Consider the following 25,931-nt stretch of genomic DNA (forward strand, 5'->3'; position numbering starts at 1 on the left):
ACTACAGGCTGATCCAACATTGATGTAATGTCCTTAAAACAAGTCAAAATGAGGCTCAGTAGTGTGTGTGGCCTCCATGTGCCTGTATGACCTCCCTACAACGCCTGGGCATGCTCCTGATGAGGTGGCGGATGGTCTCCTGAGGGATCTCCTCCCAGACCTGGACTAAAGCATCCGCCAACTCCTGGACAGTCTGTGGTGCAACATGGCGTTGGTGGATGGAGCGAGACATGATGTCCCAGATGTGCTCAATTGGATTCAGGTCTGGGGAACGGGTGGGCCAGTCCATAGCATCAATGCCTTCCTCTTGCAGGAACTGCTGACACACTCCAGCCACATGAGGTCTAGCATTGTCTTGCATTAGGAGGAACCCAGGGCCAACCGCACCAGCATATGGTCTCACAAGGGGTCTGAGGATCTCATCTCGGTACCTAATGGCAGTCAGGCTACGTCTGGCGAGCACATGGAGGGCTGTGCGGCCCCCCAAAGAAATGCCACCCCACACCATGACTGACCCACCGCCAAACCGGTCATGCTGGAGAATGTTGCAGGCAGCAGAACGTTCTCCACGGCGTCTCCAGACTCTGTCACGTCTGTCACGTGCTCAGTGTGAACCTGCTTTCATCTGTGAAGAGCACAGGGCGCCAGTGACGAATTTGCCAATCTTAGTGTTCTCTGACAAATGCCAAACGTCCTGCACGGTGTTGGGCTGTAAGCACAACCCCCACCTGTGGACGTCGGGCCCTCATACCACCCTCATGGAGTCTGTTTCTGACCGTTTGAGCAGACACATGCACATTTGTGGCCTGCTGGAGGTCATTTTGCAGGGCTCTGGCAGTGCTCCTCCTGCTCCTCCTTGCACAAAGGTGGAGGTAGCGGTCCTGCTGCTGGGTTGTTGCCCTCCTACGGCCTCCTCCACGTCTCCTGATGTACTGGCCTGTCTCCTGGTAGCGCCTCCATGCTCTGGACACTACGCTGACAGACACAGCAAACCTTCTTGCCACAGCTCGCATTGATGTGCCATCCTGGATGAGCTGCACTACCTGAGCCACTTGTGTGGGTTGTAGACTCCGTCTCATGCTACCACTAGAGTGAAAGCACCGCCAGCATTCAAAAGTGACCAAAACATCAGCCAGGAAGCATAGGAACTGAGAAGTGGTCTGTGGTCCCCACCTGCAGAACCACTCCTTTATTGGGGGTGTCCTGCTAATTGCCTATAATTTCCACCTGTTATCTATTCCATTTGCACAACAGCATGTGAAATTTATTGTCAATCAGTGTTGCTTCCTAAGTGGACAGTTTGATTTCACGGAAGTGTGATTGACTTGGAGTTACATTGTGTTGTTTAAGTGTTCCCTTTATTTTTTTGATCAGTGTATAATCTTCTGTTCTCTATCTATAGAATTAGTCGTTCTCTATCCATGGAATTAGTCGTTCTCTATCCATGGAATTAGTCGTTCTCTATCCATGGGATTAGTCGTTCTCTATCCATGGGATTAGTCGTTCTCTATCCATGGGATTAGTCGTTCTCTATCCAATGGATTAGTCGTTCTCTATCCATGGAATTAGTCGTTCTCTATCCATGGAATTAGTCGTTCTCTATCCATGGAATTAGTCATTCTCTATCCATGGAACTAGTCGTTCTCTATCCATGGAATTAGTCGTTCTCTATCCATAGAATTAGTCGTTCTCTATCCATGGAATTAGTCGTTCTCTATCCATAGAATTAGTCGTTCTCTATCCATGGAATTAGTCGTTCTCTATCCATAGAATCAGTCGTTCTCTATCCATGGGATTAGTCATTCTCTATCCATAGAATTAGTCGTTCTCTATCCATAGAATTAGTCGTTCTCTATCCATGGGATTAGTCATTCTCTATCCATAGAATTAGTCGTTCTCTATCCATGGGATTAGTCATTCTCTATCCATAGAATTAGTCGTTCTCTATCCATAGAATTAGTCGTTCTCTATCCATGGGATTAGTCATTCTCTATCCATAGAATTTTCATTCTCTATCCATAGAATTAGTCGTTCTCTATCCATGGGATTAGTCGTTCTCTATCCATGGAATTAGTCGTTCTCTATCCATGGAATTAGTCGTTCTCTATCCATGGGATTAGTCGTTCTCTATCCATGGAATTAGTCCACTGCACCGCCTGTCATTCGTTGCTAGGAGTGGTGGTAGGAGTCAGGCGCAGAGAGCAGAGGTGAGGAACTGTGTGTTTATTCAATAAAAACACAACACGATCGACGCCAACACAACGGGCGTGAAAAATGCAAAGTGCCCAAACAACAGGTGCACAGCATGCATGAAAATAGAACAGTAGTAGATCGCCAGCACATCCAAATACAAAACACAACCTGACGCTAAATAATCCCGCACAACACTGGGCGGGCTAACCAGGCTTAAATAACCAAAATCAAAAGACAAATGAGGAACAGGTGCAACCAATAAGACAAACCAAACGAAAAGGAAAAAAGGATCAGCGGCGGCTAGTAGGTCGGTGACGACGACCGCCGAGCGCCGCCCGAGCAGGCAGGGGAGCCACCTTCGGTGGGATTCATGACAGTACCCCCCTCCTGACGCGCGGCTCCCTGACGCGCGCCGCCACCGACCTCGAGGGCGACCCGGAGGACGAGGCGCAGGGCGATCCCCATGAAGGCGGTGGAACTCCCTCAGTAGTGGAGGGTCCAAAATGTCCCTCCTGGGTACCCAGCACCTCTCCTCCGCGCCGTACCCCTCCCAGTCGACGAGGTACTGTAGGCCCCGCCCCCGAAGTCTGGAGTCCAGAATGGCGCGTATTTTATACGCTGGGGACCCCCCAATGTCCAGCGGGGGGGGAGGAACCTCCGGCACCTCACCTTCCTGCATGGGACCAGCCACCACCGGCCTGAGGAGAGACACATGAAACGAGGGGTTAATACGGTAGTAAGATGGAAGTTGTAACCGGTAACACACCTCGTTTATCCTCCTCAGGACTTTAAACGGCCCTACACACTGCGGGCCCAGCTTCCGGCAGGGCAAGCGGAGGGGCAGGTTTCTAGCCGAGAGCCAGACTCGATCCCCTGGTGCAAACACAGGGGTCTCACTGCGGTGCTGGTCAGCGCTCTTCTTCTGCCGTCCACTCGCCTTTGTAAGTGCGTCTTTGACGGCTCTCCAGGTGTCCTTCGAGCGCTGCACCCAATCCTCCACCGCAGGAGCCTTGGTCTGGCTCTGGTGCCATGGAGCCAGGACCGGCTGGTAGCCCAACACGCACTGGAACGGTGACATGTTGGTTGATGAGTGCCGTAGAGAATTCTGGGCTATTTCTGCCCATGGCACGTATCTCGCCCATTCTCTGGGCCGGTCCTGGCAATACGTCCTTAGAAACCTACCCAACTCTTGGTTCACCCTCTCCACCTGCCCATTACTCTCGGGGTGGAAACCCGAGGTCAGGCTGACCGAGACCCCCAAACGTTCCATGAACGCCCTCCAAACTCTGGACGTGAACTGGGGACCCCGATCAGAAACGATGTCCTCGGGCACCCCATAGTGCCGGAAGACATGGGTAAACAGGGCCTCCGCAGTCTGCAGAGCCGTAGGGAGACCGGGCAACGGGATGAGACGACAGGACTTCGAGAACCGATCCACAACGACCAGGATAGTGGTGTTCCCCTGTGATACGGGAAGGTCAGTGAGGAAGTCCACTGATAAGTGTGACCACGGCCGCTGTGGAACGGGAAGGGGGTGTAATTTCCCTCTAGGCAGGTGTCGAGGAGCCTTGCTCTGAGCGCACACCGAGCAGGAGGAAACATAAAACCGCACGTCCTTACCCAAGGTGGGCCACCAGTACTTCCCCCTCAGGTTCCGCACTGTCCTCTCGATCCCAGGGTGACCCGAAGAGGGGAGATTATGGGCCCATCGAATCAATCGATCACGGAGACCAAGCGGTACGTACTGAACCCCTGTCGGACACTGCGATGGTGCAGGTTCCGACCTTAACGCCCGCTCGATCTCCGCGTCCAACTCCCATACCACCGGAGCTACCAAACACGACGCCGGAAGAATGGGAGCCGGATCGATGGCCCTCTCCTCGGTGTCATATAGGCGGGACAGTGCGTCAGCCTTCGTGTTCAGTGAACCTGGCCGATAAGAGATGGTGAACCGGAAACGGGTAAAGAACATGGCCCACCTGGCCTGACGCGGATTCAGTCTCCTAGCTGCCCGGATGTACTCGAGATTACGGTGGTCAGTCCAGATGAGGAAAGGGTGCTTTGCCCCCTCAAGCCAATGTCTCCACACCTTCAGAGCCTTGACCACCGCTAACAACTCCCTGTCCCCCACATCATAGTTCTGCTCCGCCGGCCCTAGCTTCCTAGAGAAGAAAGCGCACGGGCGGAGTTTGGGTGGCGTGCCCGAGCGCTGTGATAGCACGGCCCCCACCCCAGTCTCGGACGCGTCCACCTCCACTATGAATGCCAAAGAGGGATCCGGATGAGCCAGCACTGGAGCGACGGTAAACAGCTCCTTCAGGCGACTGAACGCTCTGTTCGCCTCTGCTGACCAGCGCAAGCGCGCCGGACCCCCCTTCAGCAGTGAGGTAATGGGAGCAGCAACTTGACCAAAGCCCCGGATAAACCTCCGGTAGTAATTGGCAAACCCTAAAAACCGCTGCACCTCCTTTACCGTGGTCGGAGTCAGCCAATTACGCACGGCTTTAACGCGGTCATCCTCCATCACCACCCCCGAGGTGGAAATGCGATACCCCAGGAAGGAAACGGCTCGTTTGAAAAACTCACATTTCTCAGCCTTGACGTACAGGTCATTCTCCAGCAGTCGCTCAAGCACCTTGCGCACCAGGGAGACATGCGCGGCGCGGGTGGCGGAATAAATCAAGATGTCGTCAATATACACCACCACCCCCTGTCCGTGCAGGTCCCTGAGAATCTCGTCAACAAAGGATTGAAAGACGGCTGGAGCATTCTTTAACCCGTATGGCATGACGAGGTACTCATAGTGGCCCGATGTGGTACTAAATGCGGTTTTCCACTCGTCTCCTCCCCGGATACGCACCAGATTGTACGCGCTCCTGAGGTCCAGTTTCGTGAAAAAACGCGCGCCGTGAAATGATTCCACCGCCGTAGCGATGAGAGGTAGTGGGTAACTGAACCCTACTGTGATGGAATTTAGACCTCGATAATCAATGCACGGACGCAACCCTCCATCCTTTTTCTTCACGAAAAAGAAACTCGAGGAGACGGGTGACATGGAGGGCCGAATATACCCCTGTCTCAGAGATTCCGTGACATATGTCTCCATAGCCAACGTCTCCTCCTGTGACAATGGGTACACGTGACTCCTGGGAAGCGCAGCGTTTACCTGGAGATTTATCACGCAATCCCCTCGTCGATGAGGTGGTAATCGGGTCGCCCTCTTTTTACAGAAGGCGATAGCCAAATCGGCATATTCTGAGGGAATGCGCACAGTGGAAACCTGGTCTGGACTCTCCACCGTCGTCGCACCGATGGAAACTCCCTTACACCTGCCTGAGATGGACGAGGAGTGCTCCGCCTGCCATCCCGATTCCCAGAGGAGCTCCCCCAGCACCTGTCGGTAGTGTGTCCTCTCCGACCACACTGGATACAAGGGGAGCCTCCTCCTCCGGTTCCCCTGGACGCGGCCCCCCCTAGCTCCATAGGAATGGGAGCTGGAGGACCTGGAGGTGGAACCAACAGGGCCCCGTCTGGACGCCCGCGCGCAGCCAGCAGATTGTCAAGACGAATGGACATGTCGATTAGTTTGTCTAGCGACAGGGTAGTGTCCCGACAGGCTAGCTCACGGCGGACGTCCTCCCGGAGGCTACACCGATAGTGGTCCATCAGGGCCCTGTCGTTCCACCCCGCTCCAGCAGCCAAGGTCCGGAACTCCAGAGCAAAGTCCTGTGCGCTCCTCGTCTCCTGACGCAGGTGGAACAGCCTTTCACCCGCCGCCCGGCCTTCTGCTGGGTGGTCGAACACGGCCCGGAACCGGCGGGTGAACTCAGGGTAGTGATCCCTTGCCGAGTCTGGGCCGTACCACACTGCGTTGGCCCACTCCAGGGCACGTCCCGTTAAGCAGGAGACGAGGACGCTTACGCTCTCCTCTCCGGAGGGAGCTGGATGAACGGTAGCCAGGTACAAATCCAACTGTAGCAGGAACCCCTGGCACCCCGCCACCGCTCCATCGTACTCCCTGGGGAGAGCCAGGCGTAGGGCTGACTCCATAGCGGGTGCGGGATTCTGTCATTCGTTGCTAGGAGTGGTGGTAGGAGTCAGGCGCAGAGAGCAGAGGTGAGGAACTGTGTGTTTATTCAATAAAAACACAACACGATCGACGCCAACACAACGGGCGTGAAAAATGCAAAGTGCCCAAACAACAGGTGCACAGCATGCATGAAAATAGAACAGTAGTAGATCGTCAGCACATCCAAATACAAAACACAACCTGACGCTAAATAATCCCGCACAACACTGGGCGGGCTAACCAGGCTTAAATAACCAAAATCAAAAGACAAATGAGGAACAGGTGCAACCAATAAGACAAACCAAACGAAAAGGAAAAAAGGATCAGCAGCGGCTAGTAGGTCGGTGACGACGACCGCCGAGCGCCGCCCGAGCAGGCAGGGGAGCCACCTTCGGTGGGATTCGTGACACCGCCAGGATGGAGCCAGCATGCCATGTTATTTTACTCATACAAAGCTGTTCATTTTAGTGTATTCAAACACACCCCATTTAAAAGGAAACAAGCACTCATTAAGATCAGGTGTGGCCAATTAGTCGGCCAACACACCTGAACACACTTACCAAGATAGAGGATAGAGAAATGTTTGTTAATGCTGAGAATGGAATGTATATGTTTTCAAATAACATTCTTAGAATGTTCTCTGAATGTTACTAAAGTTTACTTAAATGTGGTGAGCCAAGCAACTATCCTGCAACATTCCCAGAAAGTTGTGGGAAGGTTGTATGCAAAATAAACATACGACAACCAAGCTCTCACCAAGCTCTAAGAAACATATGGTTCTCAGAACATTATGTGCTAGCTGGGGAGCCCTGCTCTAAATGCTCCCCTCACACCTCTATCAGCTATCAGCTAGTTAACATTAGCACCTCTGTGTCTGTTAATGTGTGTGTGTGTGTGTGTGTGTGTGTGTGCGTGCGGGTGGGTGGGTGTAGGAGAAGGAACATAATGAGACACATGCTGCTCTGACTCAATCAGCAAAGTCAATTAGAGCTAATTGACAGTCTTCTGTGTGTGTGTGTGTGTGTGTGTGTGTGTGTGTGTGTGTGTGTGTGTGTGTGTGTGTGTGTGTGTGTGTGTGTGTGTGTGTGTGCTAATTAACAGTCGCCCCAGCAAGAGCTCATTAGGAAGAGAAACCGAGGCTCACTCTCCACTAGATACACACTAGAGAAAAATCATTGTGTGTGTGTGTGTGTGTCCTTCGTTAGGCCTTTAGGATAGGCTCTTTGATGTGGGAGCAGAAAGGTCTGGGTGAGCATGTCTCAGATTAACACTGCCTCTGTTACTATGGGAACCTATACACCCACACACACACACACACACAGTGGAGGAATGCACTATTCAGGCATGGCAGGCGGTGCATGTGTGTTTGTGTGTGTGCACGTACATCATCTGTTTAACCGCTTGTTCACACAATCATGTAAGCATCATGCAGCGACATCACTAGATACACGTGTAAAATATCAAACAGAAAAAACAGGCAACAATGACAGACTGCAGTTTCCTTGCTATCTATCTACTATATTTTACAATATTCTTAAAGGTTTATGATCCTATTACCATATACTCCAAATAATGAATCATTAGTTCATTATTAAACAAAGATGGATGCTTTGATGTAGTAGACCAGTACACCTTCTATTGTGTTTGTCATTGACATCATTTTTTTGTGTCATACGTAAAATGTATGCACACATGACTGTAAGTCTCTTTGGATAAAAGTCTGCCAAATGGTATATATTATTTTACGTATACACTGTATTATACGTATGCACTGAGTATACAAATCATTAGGAACGCCTTCCTAATATTGAGTTGTACCCCCTTTTGCACTTAGAACAGCCTCAATTCGTCAGGACATGGACTCAAGTTTTCAAGATATGTAACTTTCAAAATACAGAAATCATCCCAGTATGATGCATTTTGCATCATATGATGCAAAATGATTTCTGTATTTTAAAAGTTCAATATCTTGAAAACTTTATTGCTGACAAGCAAATCATTTTGAGACTATGTCAACAATGGACTAATGAAACAAACACCAAAATATCATTTTTGTGTGGAGTTTTCCTTTAAGCTATAGTGTATTACTATGGGAACACATCCACCCCCAGTCTGTTACTGAACAGAAGCCTCAGCCATCCCCTCTGCCCTACAGGGAGAAATCCATCCCTTCATCCCCCAATCTTTTCACACATCACTGGGTGCAAAACACAGAGAGAGGGAATGAGTCAGGGGGAGAGGGAAAGAGAAAGAATGAGATAAGAGGAGAAGGAGTGGAGGGAGTGTGAAAGAGAGGAGGGAGAGAATGAGATATAGGAGAGGAGGAGGGAGAAAGGTAGGTAGAATAAGAGAGAGAAAATGCAGGGGCCACACCTCAGTGATCTGGAGAGGTGAAAAGGTTGAGGGGAGCCATGCATGACAAGATCATATTCACACACACAGAGTGGGGTGAGGTAAGGATATCAGTCTTCCTACTGAGAGTCAGAAGGATTAAATCTGTGCTAATCAGAATTGTCCTTATCCTGACACGCCGCATTAATCCCACACACACCCAAACACACACAGACTAATCCCATACACACACTCCCACCAGGAACCACAGTGACCCAGCATGCAGCAACACCCAAACAGCATGACCCCACTATACACACACCTTTTACCCTCTTACACACTAGCACACTATTAGGTGACCCCCGGAGAGAGGAAGGCGAAGGGGAAAGGGGGATACCTAGTCAGTTGCATAACTTAATGCATTCAACCGAAATGTGTCTTCCGCATTTAACCCAACCCCTCTGAACGCTCAGAGAGAGGTAACGATAGATAGGGCATTCTCACTGAATAGAGTTATCGGGAAGGACATTTCAATTTACATAATATGTTCATACACTTTTCAATTTACATAACTAAAGCTAACAACACATCTTCATCAAGTAATGTTTGCCAATCAAAAATGTACGATTACCCCTATAATATGAATAGAAAAGTACAGTAGGCATACCTTACAACATTACAACTAACCATGTGTAAGTACCACGTGTAAGTACAATTTCATCATAATGCATGATTCAATGAATGAAATAACCCGTTTTTCCCTCCCCATGTGTTGCATACACATGTACACTACCAAAAAAGGTCCAGCAATGCATACAATCAGACAAACGAATAAACAAAACCATCAATACAAATAAATAAATATGTTTCTCATTATTTATTTGCTCTTATCTACATGAATTGAATGTGGGGGAATGCCAGATATTTTGGAAACATGTGGTCTGCCTTTGATGTTATAGAAAATATTGTCAGTGTGTTAAAGTAGGGGACTATCTGATTTCAAGAATAGTGTTATTAATTTCTTTGCCACAAGCACAGACAGATTAATATATTTTTTCTGATTTTTGTTCCATGGATCTAGTTCACTAGTCCCAAACAGACACAAGCTGGGCGTGAGAAGGATATAAATCTGTAAACATTCTGAAATTGTGTTGATTACTGACTCCCAAAACATTGAAATAAGATTACATGTCCAAAACATGATAAAAAGTAACATTTTTCCTCTTACAGATCAAATCAAATGTATTTATATAGCCCTTCTTACATCAGCTGATATCTCAAAGTGCTGTACAGAAACCCAGCCTAAAACCCCAAACAGCAAGCAATGCAGGTGTAGAAGCACAGTGGCTAGGAAAAACTCCCTAGAAAGGCCAAAACCTAGGAAGAAACCTAGAGAGGAACCAGGCTATGAGGGGTGGCCAGTCCTCTTCTGGCTGTGCCGGGTAGAGAGGAACCAGGCTATGAGGGGTGGCCAGTCCTCTTCTGGCTGTGCCGGGTAGAGAGGAACCAGGCTATGAGGGGTGGCCAGTCCTCTTCTGGCTGTGCCGGGTGGAGATTATAACAGCCCCAGCAAAGGAAAGACATCATTATTCTATGCTTATTTAAACCTGTAAATCGTGTTCCCATTTCAATCTAGTAACATTGGTGTCTACTGGCATATAATCTAACAACAATTTATAAACCCTAGAAATACACTTATTATTTAGTAATACATCAAGTTTAGATCATTTGGGTTTCACAAGAGAACCCTGTTTCAATTTAACCATTATTTCAGACTTGAAAAAATCTAAACAAATGGTCAGATGGAATACAGAATTCATCTCGTTATTGTTGAAAAGAACAAAAAGTACCATCCTAGAAGAAGTGGTACATTTCCCTTAAACCCTTGTTGTGCCAGGATTTAAATGTAGCATCATTAAAACAGGATGAAAAGCAGGGATTCCTTTATATGGGAGCAAAAGGGGAGAGAGATGCATTGTAACCCAGTAATTTATGAGTTCCTTTCCATACTTCCCTGGGTTATTCATAATCTTCTTTATCTCTTCCAGGCCGAAATAGGGCAGGTATTTCAACTCATAAAGTGGCTAAAGTGGCAAAGGATTCTAGCCTTGCCCAATAACTTAATGAGGGAGAAAACCATTGCTTAACTTGGGAGAGTTGGGCTGCCCAATAGTAAAGTTTTAGGTTGGGTAAATTCAGACCACCCGCATTATATGGAAGATACAGGACCTGCAGATGAATTCTGGGTGATTTGTTATTCCAAATAAATGAGGATAAGATGCTCTGCATGTTTTCTTTTTTTAATGCAGAGAGGGTGAAATTGGAAGATTCTGAAACAAATAAAGAAATGTTGTTAATATTGACATTCTGATTACATTAACTCTGCCCACAAGAGAAGTAGGAATTAAGTACATGCTTTTCAAGTCATTGGTAACCATTTCAATAACTGGAATGTAGTTCAAGTTATACAAATCATGTACACTGAGTGTACCAAACATGAGTTGGCTGGATGTCCTTTGGGTGGTGGACCATTCTTTATTCACAAGGGAAACTGTTGAGCGTGAAAAGACCATCTGAGTTCCTGTTCTTGACAAAAACCAGTGCACCTGGCACCTACTACCATACCCCGTTCAAAAGCACATACATTTTTGGTTTCGCCCATTCACCCTCTGAATGGCACATCTACACAATCCATGTCTCAATTGTCTCAAGGCTTAAAAATCCTTCTTTAACCTGTCTCCTCCCCTTCATCTACAATGATTGAAGTGGATTTAACAAGTGACATCAATAAGGGATCATAGCTTTCACCTGGATTCCCCTGGTCAGTCTATGTCATGGAAAGAGTAGGTGTTATTAATATTTTGCATACTCAGTGTACATTACTGGGTATGAAAATTCCAAAGTACGTAGCCCTTTCCTGCAGTCAAATTACCTAGTGGCCTAATGGGTGGAATGTTATTCATATTTTTCATAATTAATACACCATTTTTTTAAATAACGTCAAAAATCCGGTGTTTATATGTTAAACTGTTTTATTATATTTCAGTCTTCTGTAATGTATATAAAGTGTAATATTGGGATGCATCTAAACTCTATATCTGACATGGTACAGGTGTCTTCTTTTGTTAAGCCCATAACCATGTGAGGTGTATACTTTGGAAATAATTCCTTTCATTTGGTCATGTGATCTAATCATGGTGGCATAGGGGTTCTATGACCAAAGCAAAATGTTCTGCACTGGTCGGACAGCCTTGCCTTGTCCCTCGAGACAACAGGAAGAGGGCTGAGTATTGGGTGTGGGTTTTAAAGCTGCAGTATGAAACTTTTTGACCTGACCAAATTCACATAGAAATGTGAGTTATAGATTTGTCATTCTCATTGAAAGCAAGTCTAAGAAGTGGTAGATCTGTTCAATATGCACTATTTCTATGCTTCCCCATTCTTAAGTTTTGTTTTTGTGCCTTTTACTTTCCGTTTTGTACACAATACAATATTTTTTGTTATGGAAAGATATTTCACAGCAATTTAGATGGTACAATGATTCTCTACAGTATACTTGCTTGTTTTGTCACATAAACTGAAATTAGGCGAACTATTAGAATTTTAGCAACCAGTAAATGGCGGAGCGATTTCTGTGTAACGCATCTTTAACTACTGTCACCAGTGAATTATAAATAATTTGAGTACAAAAGACAAAACCTTGATAATACAGACATAACGTACAGGTACGTCCATTCCACTCTGTCGAATGCTGTTTCAGCATCAAGGGAGACTACAACATTTGGGGTCTTAAGAACATTAGTATAAAAAAGAATGTCAAAATATATACGTAAATTATCATCAGGGGAGAGATGACCCTGTACAAAACCAGTTTGGTCTGTGTGGATGAGATTGGGCAGCACAGATTCCAGGCGCAGAGTTAATATTTGAGAAATCAACATATAATCAACATTTAAAAGTGACACTGGTCTATGGGGGCGGCAGGTAGGCTAGTGGTTAGAGCATTGGGCCAGTCACCGAAAGGTTGCTGGAACGAATCCCCGAGTTGACATGGTAAAACAATATGTCGCTCTGCCCCTGAACAGTTAACCCACTGTTCCTAGGCCTTTTTTTCTTGAAGCAATGGCTTTTTTCTGGCCACTCCAATACCTTGATTTTGTTGTCCTTAAGCCATTTTTCCACAACTTTGGAAGTATGCTTGGGGTCATTGTCCAATTGGAAGACCCATTTGCGACCAAGTTTTAACTTCCTGACTGATGTCTTGAGATGTTGCTTTAATATCCACATAATTTTCCATCCTCATAATGCCATCTATTTTGTGAAGTGCACCAGTCCCTCCTGCAGCAAAGCACCCCCACAACATGATGCTGCCACCCCCGTGCTTCACAGTTGGGATGGTGTTCTTCGGCTTACAAGCATCCCCCTTTATCCTCCAAACATAACGATGGTCATTATGGCCAAACAGTTCTATTTTTGTTTCATCAGACCAGAGGACATTTCTCCAGAAAGTACGATCTTTGTCCCCATGTGCAGTTGCAAACCGTAGTCTGGCTTTTTTATGGCGGTTTTGGAACAGTGGCTCCTTTCTTGCTGAGCGGCCTTTCTGGTTATGTCGATATAGGACTCGTTTTACTGTGGATATAGATACTTTTCGACCCCTTTCCTCCAGCATCTTCACAAGGTCCTTTGCTGTTGTTCTGGGATTGATTTGCACTTTTCGGCACCAAAGTAAGTTAATCTCTGGGAGACAGAATGCGTCTCCTTCCTGAGCGGTATGACGGCTGCGTGGTCCCATGGTGTTTATACTTGCATACTACTGTTTGTACAGATGAATGTGGTACCTTCAAGCATTTGGAATTTTTTTTCTGAGGTCTTTTCTTTTGATTTTCCCATGATGTCAAGCAAAGAGGCACTGAGTTTGAAGGTAGGCCTTAAAATACATCCACAGGTACACCTCCAATTGACTCAAATGATGTCAATTAGCCTATCAGAAGCTTCTAAAGCCATGACATCATTTTCTGGAAGTTTCCAAGCTGTTTAAAGGCACAGTCAACTTAGTGTATGTTAACTTCTAACCCACTGGAATTGTGATACAGTGAATTATAAGTGAAATAATCTGTCTGTAAACAATTGTTGGAAAAATTACTTGTGTCATGCACAAAGTAGATGTCCTAAACGACTTGCCAAAACTAGAGTTTGTTAACGAGAAATTTGTGGAGTGGTTGAAAAATGAGTTTTAATGACTCCAACCTAAGTGTATGTAAACTTCCGACTTCAACTGTATATACTGAGATCCTGTGACACTTAGATTGCACACAAGTGGACTTCAACAAATTATGTGACTTCTGAAGGTAATTGATTGCACCAGATCTTATTTAGGGGCTTCATAGCAAAGGTGTGAATACATATGCAGGCACCACTTTTCCATTTTTATAAAAAAATAAATAATATGTAAACAAGTAATTTCTTTCATTTCACTTCATCAATTTGGACTATTTTGTGTATGTCCATTACACGAAATACAAATAAAAATCCATTTAAATTACAGGTTGTAACGCAACAAAATAGGAAAAACGCCAAGGGGGATGAATACTTTTGCAAGGCACTGTACAGGCTTCAGGGTATCCCAGACCATTAAAGGGCATACTGCTGTGTTCCGGTGTACTTCAAATAAAAAATGGAAGTGATTATTAACATAATCAATAATTGATGATTTGCTAGGAGCTATATGTTGAATCTCCAAGATGGTGGTGTCATAGGAGGTCCTTCAAATTCATTGGGGAAAAAAACAGGGCAGAGGGGTCAGATACAATTCTAGGAAAATAAACAACTTGAAATCTTGGAGAAAAAATTATTATGGAACAAAAAAGTATATTCTTGAATAGGATTTGTGTACATAATAAAAATAATAGCCCCTTTCATTAGAATGTGTTGTTCTCCATACTTCTTGAAGTCCCAAATCTTGAGTGTTAAAACCTGTTGGGGCTAGGGGGCAGTATTTGCACGGCCGGATAAAAAACGTACCCAATTTAATCTGGTTACTACTCCTGCACTGAAACTAGAATATGCATATAATTAGTAGATTTGGATAGAAAACACTCTAAAGTTTCTAAAACTGTTTGAATGGTGTCTGTGAGTATAACAGAACTCATATGGCAGGCAAAAACCTGAGAAGATTCTATACAGGAAGTGCCCTGTCTGCTCATTTCTTGTCCTTCTGTAGCCTCTCTATCAAAAATACAGCATCTCTGCTGTAACGTGACATTTTCTAAGGCTTCCATTGGCTCTAGGAAGGCACCAGAAAGTGGAATGATAGCTCTGCAGTCTCTGGGTGAAAAACAGCAGGGGTTTTTGTGAGTGGTCCTTCTGAGGACAATGACACTTGCGTGCGCATGCACGAGACGACTCCATTTTTTTCTTTCACTGTTTGAACGAATACAACGTCTCCCGGTTGGAATATTATCGCTATTTTACGAGAAAAATCGCATACAAATTTATTTTAAACAGCATTTGACATGCTTCGAAGTACGGTAATGGAATATTTAGAATTTTTTGGTCACGAAACGCGCCGGTGCGTCACCCTTCGGATAGTTACCTGAACGCACAAACAAAACGGAGCTATTTCAATATAACTATGGATTATTTTGAACCAAAACAACATTTGTTGTTGAAGTAGAAGTCCTGGGAGTGCATTCTGATGAAGAACAGCAAAGGTAATCCAATTTTTCTTATAGTAAATCTGAGTTTGGTGAGTGCCAAACTTGGTGGGTGTCAAAATAGCTAGCCGTGATGGCCGGGCTATGTACTCAGAATATTGTAAAATGTGCTTTCACCGAAAAGCTATTTTAAAATCGGACACCACGATTGCATAAAGGAGTTCTGTATCTATAATTCTTAAAATAATTGTTATGTTTTTTGTCAATGTTTATCGTGAGTAATTTAGTAAATTCACCGTAAGTTTGCGGTGGGTATGCTAGTTCTGAGCATCACATGCTAATGTAAAAAGTTGTTTTTGATATAAATATGAACTTGATTGAACAAAACGTGCATGTATTGTATAGCATAATGTCCTAGGAGTGTCATCTGATGAAGATCATCAAAGGTTAGTGCTGCATTTAGCTGTGGTTTTGGTTTTTGTGACATATATGCTTGCTTTGAAAATGGCTGTGTGATTATTTTTGGGAGGGTATAATCCTGACATAATCTAATGTTTTGCTTTCGTTGTAAAGCCTTTTTGAAATCGGACAGTGTGGTTAGATTAACGAGAGTCTTATCTTTAAAATGGTGTAAAATAGTCATATGTTTGAGAAATTCAAGTTATAGCATTTTTTAGGTGTTTGTATTTCGCGCCACGCTATACTATTGGATATTGGTGAGGCGTTCTGCTAGCGGAACGTCTGTCCCTAACAGGATAAGGACAAGTATGACAGGATTGTTATGTAGTTATCCCTAGGACCAGGAATTTATCCAGGAGTTTTTTCTTTCAAACCATACTGTATGACCTGTCTAGAAAAAATCTAGTCCATCATGGCCCATATAAAACCTTTATTTATTTTTTACTCTGGGTCCCAGGAAAACAATTTCCCTTGTGGTGCCACCTCTGACATCACCAAACAATGTTATACATCTTCTATTTGTACTATCTCAAAATGTTTTCTTACATATCTCAAAGTTGAGATAGTAAACCTATCGACCTAAAACAAATGTTAGGGGAATGGGCTTCCATAGTTCTATGTGGCTCAGTTACTGCTACAATTTCTGAATGTAACATGCTATTACTGCAATTTCATGTTAAACTCAATAAAACAAGTCTTAAATATGAGGAGAATTCTGTTCACACTGACCTGCCCGGATAGGGGTAACTGTAGGGCGCGTGTCATACACGACCTCTGGAGGTAGCGCTTGAGACGTGATCATTTGGCAAGTTTACACAACAGTATTGTCTCTCCAGAACCTCTCTAAAATGTCCCTTTGTTATCGTCAATGTGAAAAAGGTCATAGAGGGTGAGGAGGTAGAGACGGATAGAGATGAAGACCGAGTGCAAAAGAAAATACAGAAAAGCTAAAGAGAGAGCAAGAGAGAGAGAGGATCACTAAGATTCTCTCTAAAACTTGGATCACGGTGCAGGTTGAAATGAAACACACACACACACACACACACACACACACACACACACACACACACACACACACACACACACACACACACATGACTGGCCTTTTATCAATAAGTCATCACCATGCTGTATTAGCAGCCCCAGCTAGCACATGTGGTTCCTTGGATGTTATGGAAATGTACGTTTTTGGTTTCCCATTGGTTCTGGGAACGAAGCCATACATTTCCTGAACAATAAAACTGAACGTTTTTTTAAACGTTCTGAGAACGGAAGGGAACATTTAGCATGTTCTGGGAACTCATACGAAGCTGTTCATTTGAGTCTATTCAAACCGATCCCATTTCAAAAGAAACAAGCACTCATTTAGATCAGGTAGGGCCAATTAGTGGGCGCATCCAACACACCAAAACACACTTAACAATATAGAGGATAGAGAGAGTTTTGTTGATGCTGAAAACGGAATGCATATGTTTATAAATAACATTCTTAGAACATACTATGAATGTTAGTAATGTTTTCTTATGGTTTTAATGGAACGTTTTAAATAGAACCAGGAGGAAACCTGAAGAAACGTTATGCTGAAGTACTGAAATTCCCATAGAAGAACATTGATTCTTAACGTTCTCTGAACGTTCTGAGAACATGACTTTAAATAAAACCATGACGAAAACAGTAGAAAACGTTGAAGTACTGAAATTCCCATAGAAGAACGTTGTTTCTTAATATTCTTGGAACAATTTGAGAACGTTCCTTTAAATAGAACCATGGGGAAACCTATAGGAAACGTTATACTGAAGACCTGAAATTCCCACTTAAGAAACATAGGGTTCTCAGAACGTTATGTGCTAGCTCATTATCTTACACTATTCCAGAACATTGGGGGAAGGTTGTATGCAAAATAATCATAGGACAAACACGCTCTCACCAAGCTCTAAGAAACATGGTTCTCAGAACATTGCAGTATGTGCTAGCTGGGGCATTTAGCACAATGATGAATTATAAGCTAACACACACACACACACACACACACACACACACACACACACACACACACACACACACACACACACACACACACACACACACACACACAGTACTAGTAGGATTTAGAAGCAGGCTAAATTATCGGCAGAACCTATCTGTGAGATTCCCTCCAAATCACATTCAGACAGAACCATTTGGAGGAGAGGTATATAATGCTTTGGTGCATCAGTTATGCCTGATTTATACAATGGGTGGGTCTAATCCTGAAGGCTGATTGGTTAAAAGTGCATTCCAGCGGTGTCTTATCCACAAGTTACCACCGGCTAAATCTATGGTGTTAAAATGCCTATTTACTCTGTTCCATCTGACAGCGCAATCCACTGTCTCATCAGCCCAGCCAGGCAAGTTATAAACTTGACCTCCACTATAAAAAGCATCTAGACATTATCTCACATTCCTTTGTATAAACTAGTGATGCACCGATATGATTTTGCCCGATACCGATATCCGATATTTTCCTTGCCAAAAACAAAACACGATACCGATAACCGATATTTAAAATTTTAGCGGCCTTTTAAGAATTCTAGTACAGTTAAATAGTTAACACACACACATGGACGGATCGGTCTAAGGCACGGCATCTCAGTGCAAGAGGCGTAACTACAGTCCCTGGTTTGAATCCAGGCTGCATCAAATCTGGCCGTGATTGGGAGTCCCATAGGGCGGTGCCCAATTGGCCCAGCGTCATCCGGGTTTGGCCTGGGTAGGCCGTCATTGTAAATAAGAATTTGATCTTAACTGACTTGCCTAGTTAAATAAAGGGTACACACGCACGCACGCACGCACGCACGAACACACACACACACACACACACACACACACACACACACACACACACACACACAAAGTTATTTTGTTGGCATTTACGTAAGAATAATGAAAATGACTGCAGTTTCTACTGGTCATTGTTTTCAGGCAGGTTGTATTGGTGATAGCTAGGTACCAAGCTAAAGCTAGCTACCTCAGAAGTTGCGGTCGAACAAATTATGCTTTATTACCAACGCGGTATTGTAAACACATCGTAAACACAACCGGTGTTTACAGAATTTTTTGTATAGCTTTGACAGTGCTACTGTATCTTTTTGACATGCAAATACCCAAACGGCGTTCCATAGTATGTATGTTTTGAATCTAATAAAAGTGACGCTATTACTGTGTAACTCCGGTAGGTCAACATCTGAAAAATAGCACCCTTGGTAGTGTGTACCGGTGCTCGACCAGTCGGTGAAGGCCAACATCACCCACGATAGAGAACGGTTGATTGTTAAGGGCAATGAATTCCATTATCTTGGTGTTAATGGGTTTCACCTTTGAGTTGTCTTGCTGAAATGTTCTTATTCTTTCAAATGACTGCTCAACTTCTTGACTGCTCGATCCACACAGCAGACATTGTGGGCTAGGTTCCTAGTATAAACCTTGCTGTCTGTCTCTTCGACATTTGCAACATTGTTTCAATATTCAAATTCGATCTCGAAGTCGGGACGAGAGAGAAAGGCAGGCAGCGTTTCTCCGCCAGTTGAAATCATGAATCAGCTGGCATAATTTTTATGGATATATATAAAGAAATGTCAATTGAAAAAAGATCAAACGAAATGAAGTGCAGCTAGTTTGCAGTCTTCCCATCTTCAGTTTGAAGTGATTGTGTTAGCTGTGTTGTTGGCTAGCTCCTCTGAACAACAGTGTCCTGACGAGAGAGCACATTTTCTATGCCAGGTGAAATCGTACCTCATTAGCTCATTGTTATGGATGTGTCCAATAAATGTCACTAGAAAACAGCTTAAACAAATGCAGCTACTGTTGTTATTCTGTCTACATTGTTTGACATGACTATAAGTTAGCCGTAGTTAGCTAGCTAGCAAGCAAGAGATAAGAACGTTGACAGCCAGTATGGCAATGGAACATTTAGAACGAATGACTGAGTCGCATCTATAGATACAGAACAAAAAGACTGAACGACTGGGTCGCGGCCATAGATACAGAACAAAAAGACTGAACGACTGGGTCGCGTCTATAGATACAGAACAAAAAGACTGAACGACTGGGTCGCGGCCATAGATACAGAACAAAAAGACTGAACGACTGGGTCGCAGCCATAGATACAGAACAAAAAGACTGAACGACTGGGTCGCAGCCATAGATACAGAACAAAAAGACTGAACGACTGGGTCGCAGCCATAGATACAGAACAAAAAGACTGAACGACTGGGTCGCAGCCATAGATACAGAACAAAAAGACTGAACGACTGGGTCGCGTCTCTGGCAACCGAACCAATAGAACGAACGACCAGTTGGCTTCGGTAGAAACCCTAGATTTCTTTCGGGACGATATCTTGTGAAAGGATGAAATAGTATGAATAAATTCATCAAAATAAAGTTTTTAATGAAAATATGAATATGTTTGGAAGTGTCACATCTTCTCCTGCTCCTCCTCTCCGGCATATGACATTACCAGAATACTAACCACTGGTCCTGGGATTCATCATTACGCAAACATGTTAATCATTATGATTCACACCTGGACTTCATTACCTTCATTATTTCCTCCCCTTTATATGTCACTCCCTTATGTTTCCTAACCAGTTGGTATTGCTCTTGTTTACCGGCGTGTAGCCTTATGGATTTGGCTCGTTACTGGTTTTGTTGTTTTATTAAACATTTCACCTGCACCTGCTTCCCGACTCACAGCTCTGTTACTACAGGAAGATATATTGGCATGGTTTGCCGGCCTGAGACAAACAATACCCGTGCCAATATATCCTCCAAACACCGGCTTCTCTGGCATTATCACTTAAATGACATACACAATCACAAACACATACATAAACACACATTCTCTCTCCATGTCTCTCTCTCCCTCAAACACAGAAACAGGAGGATGCCTATAAAGGACAAAGGGGAGACTGACACTATGGGGTGTTTAAGTATTCAGGAAACTTTAGGCCTCTGATGAAACAGATGAGCTTTGAAGGAATCCTCCCAGGGACACCCAACCTTCCCCTGAACTGAGCCTTCACTCCATCATCAAACACACACAGAAGGAGAAAGAGACAATGAGAGAGGAGAGGGTCTGTCTTCACGCATACTCTCGACTCTGTGTTTCCTACACAAAAATCTCAGCACTGAAAGATCACAAACTGCTCTCAATTCGGAACCACATACACACATGCAAGCACACACACAGACACACACACTTGATTCCAGTGAGTGCTCTGTTCTGTAGGCTGCAGATATGCTGTTTGTCCTTCACTGAGACAGATCGCATGAAAAATGTAATGAATTGCATCAGAGGAGAAACCACAAGTCAAATAAGCTTTACATCGCATAGTAATGAATGCACATCTCCTAGATCAGGTATTCCCAAAATGGGGTACTTGGGTACACGCAATGCCGTCGGGGGTACGCCAAATAAAAATGTGATTCACATTAAAAAAATATATATATCTTTTTTTACACTTTTCTTCACATTTTCAAACAGTCCATTTAGTAAGGCCCGTGTCCATAGAGACACATAGCAACTCTACTGGTAGTACTGCTACTGCCAGCAGTACTACACCTGCAACTGTCGACACAAGTTGTTCTGCTTCCACGAGCACATCCAATGCTAGCATCAGTAATTCTACATTTGTTGTTAGCTCAGCTAGCACAGACACTGACAGTTGTGAATCTGATGCAGCTGAAGATCTACTGCCCCCTTACCCGGGAAAGCACAGAACAGACAGGGACGTTGGACCATTAAAGAGGAGCAAATATGATAATAACTACATTTATTTGGGGTTCACTTATATTGGGAGGAGTGCCTTTCCTCAGCCACAGTGTGCTATACAGTTGAAGTCGGAAGTTTACATACACCTTAGCCAAATACATTTAAACTCAGTTTTTCACAATTCCTGACATTTAATCCTAGTAAAAATGTCCTGTTTTAGGTCAGTTAGGATCACCACTTTATTTTAAGAATGTGAAATGTCAGAATAATAGTAGAGAGAATGATTTATTTCAGCTTTTATTTCTTTCATCACATTCCCAGTGGGTCAGAAGTTTACATACACTCAATTAGTATTTGGTAGCATTGCCTTTAAATTCTTTAACTTGGGTCAAACGTTTCGGGTAGCCTTCCACAAGCTTCCCACAATAAATTGGGTGAACTTTGGCCCATTCCTCCTGACAGAGCTGGTGTAACTGAGTCAGGTTTGTAGGCCTCCTTGCTCGCACACGCTTTTTCAGTTCTGCCCACCAATTTTCTATGGGATTGAAGTCAGGGCTTTGTGATTGCCACTCCAATACGTTGACTTTGTTGGCCTTAAGCCATTTTTCCACAACTTTGGAAGTATGCTTGGGGTCATTGTCCATTTGGAAGACCCATTTGCGACCAAGCTTTAACTTCCTGACTGATGTCTTGAGATGTTGCTTCAATATATCCACATAATTTCCCATCCTCATAATGCCTTCTATTTTGTGAAGTGCACCAGTCCCTCCTGCAGCAAAACATCCCCACAATATGATGCTACCACCCCTGTGCTTCATGGTTGGGATGGTGTTCTTCGGCTTGCAAGCCTCCCCCTTTTTCCTCCAAATATAACGATGGTCATTATCAGACCAGAGGACATTTCTCCAAAAAGTACGATCTTTGTCCCCATTTGCAGTTGCAAACCGTTGTCTGGCTTTTTTATGGCGGTTTTGGAGCAGTGGCTTCTTCCTTGCTGAGTAGCCTTTCAGGTTATGTCGATATAGGACTCGTTTTACTGTGGATATAGATACTTTTGTACCTATTTCCTCCAGCATCTTCACAAGGTCTTTTGCTGTTGTTCTGGGATTGATTTGCACTTTTTGGCACCAAAGTAAGTTAATCTCTAGGAGACAGAACACGTCTCCTTCCTGAGCGGTATGACGGCTGCATGGTCCCATGGTGTTTATACTTGCGTACTATTGTTTGTACAGATTAATGTGGTACCTTCAAGCATTTGGAAATTGCTCCCAAGGATGAACCAGACTTGTGGAGGTCTACAATTCTTTTCTGAGGTCTTGGCTGATTTCTTTTGATTTTCCCATGATGTCAAGCAAAGAGGCACTGAGTTTGAAGGTAGGCCTTAAAATACATCCACAGGTACACCTCCAACTGACTCAAATTATGTCAATTAGCCTATCAGAAGCTTCTAAAGCCATGACATCATTTTCTGGAATTTTCCAAGCTGTTTAAAGAAACAGTCAACTTAGTGTATGTAAACTTCTGACCCACTGGAATTTTGATACAGTGAATTACAAGTGAAATAATCTGTCTGTAAACAATTGTTGGAAAAATGACTTGTGTCAAGCACAAAGTAGATGTCCTAACCGACTTGCCAAAACTATAGTTTGTTAACAAGAACTTTGTGGAGTGGTTGAAAAACAAGTTTTAATGACACCAACCTAAGTGTATGTAAACTTCTGACTTCAACTGTATGTGCAAAAGTACTATCTCACAACTCGATGAAACCTTCTCTCTTGCGCAGACATTTAGAAACAAAACAAGGCAATTTGAGAAATAAGCCACAGGAGTTTTTTGATTGAGAATTAAGACGACTTTTGAGTAGTAAGACATGTATAAAAGCAACAGATACCATTAACAAGAAGGGGCTAGAAGCATCTTATATGGTGAGCTACCGAGTGGCAAGGACAGGCAAGCCCCATACTATTGTGGAGGACTTAATTCTTCCAGCTGCCGCGGATATGGCTGGGACAATGCTGGAGGAAAAGGACAAAAAAAAACTATACAGACAATGACTTCATCAAACAACACTGTTTCACGACACATCAGTGACATGGCAGGAGATGTTTTGAAGCAATTACTGCTTCGCATACAAGCCAGTGAATTCTATGCGTTACAGCTGGATGAGTCAACAGACGTGGCGGGCCTGGCACAGCTCCTGGTATATGTTCGTTGTGTTTATGGGGGGTCAATTAAAGAAGACATCCTCTTCTGCAGTCCACTGGAGACCAGGACAACAGGAGAGGATATTTTTAAAGTACTGGACAGCTTTGTGACATCAAATGGACTTTGGTGGTCAAGATGTGTTGATATGTGTACTGATGGCGTAAAAGCTGGGTTGACAGGGAGACATAGTAGAGTGGTAACGTGCGTGCAAGCAGTTGCTCCCGACGCCACTTAGGTACACTGCAGCATCCACTGAGAGGCTCTTGCTGCCAAGGGAATGCCTGACAGCTTGAAAGAAGTTGTGGACACTACAGTGAAAATGGTTAACTTTGTTAAAGCAAGGCCCCTGAACTCTTGTGTATTTTCTGCACTATTGTCACGTCCTGACCAGCAGAGGGAGTAATTGTATTAGTTTTGGTCAGGGCGTGGCAGAGGGTTTGTGTTGTGTATGCATTTCTATGTTCTGTCTAGTTTAGTTTTTCTATGTTTAGGATTGGGTGTTGGACTCTCAATTGGAGGCAGGTGTTTCTAGTTGCCTCTGATTGAGAGTCCTATATAGAGGTGTGTGTTTGGTTTGGTTATTTGGTGGGTAGTTGATTTTGCACTGCTGTATGTAAGTACCTAGCCTGTAAAACTGTCGGTCTGTCGTTCTCTTTTGTTTATTGTTTTTTCGTGTTCACATGTATTGACTAAATTATCATGATGAGCACGCAACCCGCTGTGCCTCGGTCTTCTCTCCAGTACGACAACCGTTACAACTATGCAATGATATGGGCAGCGACCATGTAACGCTTTAACAACATACAGAAGTGCACTGGTTATCAAGGGGTTATCAAGTATTTACATGCTTTTTTAAATTGAGAGACTAGCTTAGTTTTCTTTACTGACCATAATTTTCACTTGTCTGACTGCTTGCATGATGATGAGTTTCTCACACGACTGGCCTATCTGGGTGATGTTTTTTCTCGCCTGAATGATCTGAATCTAGGATTACAGGGACTCTCCGCAACTATATTCAATGTGCTGGACAAAATTGAGACTATGATTAAGAAGTTGGAGCTCTTCTCTGTCTGCATTATAATGGACACACAGGTCTTTCCATCATTGTATGATATTTTGTGTGCAAATGAACTCAAGCTTATGGACAATGTCAAATATGATATTGCGAAACACCTGAGTGAGTTAGGTGCTCAATTACGCAGGTACTTTCCTGAAACAGATGACACAAACAACTGGATTTGTTATCCCTTTCATGCCCTGCCTCCAGTCCACTTACCGATATCTGAACAAGAGAGCCTCATCGAAGTTGCAACAAGCGGTTCTGTGAAAATTGAATTTAATCAGAAGCCACTGCCAGATTTTCGGATTGGGCTGCGCTCAGATTATCCTGCCTTGGCAAATCACAATGTTAAGACTCTCTCCGATACAACCCAACTTTTAAAAATGTAACTAGGCAAGTCAGATAAGAACACATTCTTATTTACAATGACAGCCTACCCCGGATGACACTGGGCCAATTGTGTGTCACCCTATGGGACTCCCAATCAAGGCCAGATGTGATGCAGCCTGGATTCAAACCAGGTACTGCAGTGACGCTTCTTGCACTGAGATGCAGTGTCTTAGACCACTGCACCACTCAGAGCCCAAACATTGCAGACTTATGTGCATCCTTTCAAGCACACCCTTCTCATTAACCTGTGGTGAGTTATTCACAATTTTCAATGAACAAATAAAGTTGTATACGTAAGATGGCTAAATAAAGAGCAAAATGATTGATTATTATTAGATTATTATTTGTGCCCTGGTCCTATATGAGCTCTTTGTCACTTCCCCATGAGCCGGGTTGTGACAAAAACTCACTCATTCTAATGTTTAATAAATGTATCGTATAGTGTGCGTGTGGCAGGCTTATAATGATGGCAAAAATCAACATTTGCGAGTGTGCTGACCCTAGTGCTAGAGGGGATATGCAGCTGGAGGTTGAATGTTTGAAGGGGTACGGGACTATAAAAAGTTTGGGAACCACTGTCCTAGATCAATAACACACACGCCTCAGTCTCTATCCACAATCAAAACAGAAATAATAGCAAACCACAAGTGGGCCCAGCACAATAGTTTTCTTCAGAACTACACGTGGAAACCCATCCACTGGAATAGTGAAGGGAGATGATAACTTATGGAAGAGGCTAGAGGTCACCACACTCAAACACTGCTACACAGAGGCCCTAATCCATCCAAGTCCTTGGACTAGGCGCAACCTATTATTGGG

General features: G+C 44.0%; 1 protein-coding gene across 4 annotated transcripts in view; it reads right to left on the bottom strand.

The window, feature by feature from the left end:
- Positions 1 to 25,931, bottom strand: part of camta1b (calmodulin binding transcription activator 1b) — a 128,895-nt gene that overhangs the window by 76,050 nt on the left and 26,914 nt on the right. The window lies entirely within an intron of this gene.

The sequence above is a fragment of the Salmo salar genome, chromosome 22 (assembly GCF_965601325.2).
Source record: "Salmo salar chromosome 22, fSalSal1, whole genome shotgun sequence".
NCBI lineage: Eukaryota > Metazoa > Chordata > Actinopteri > Salmoniformes > Salmonidae > Salmo > Salmo salar.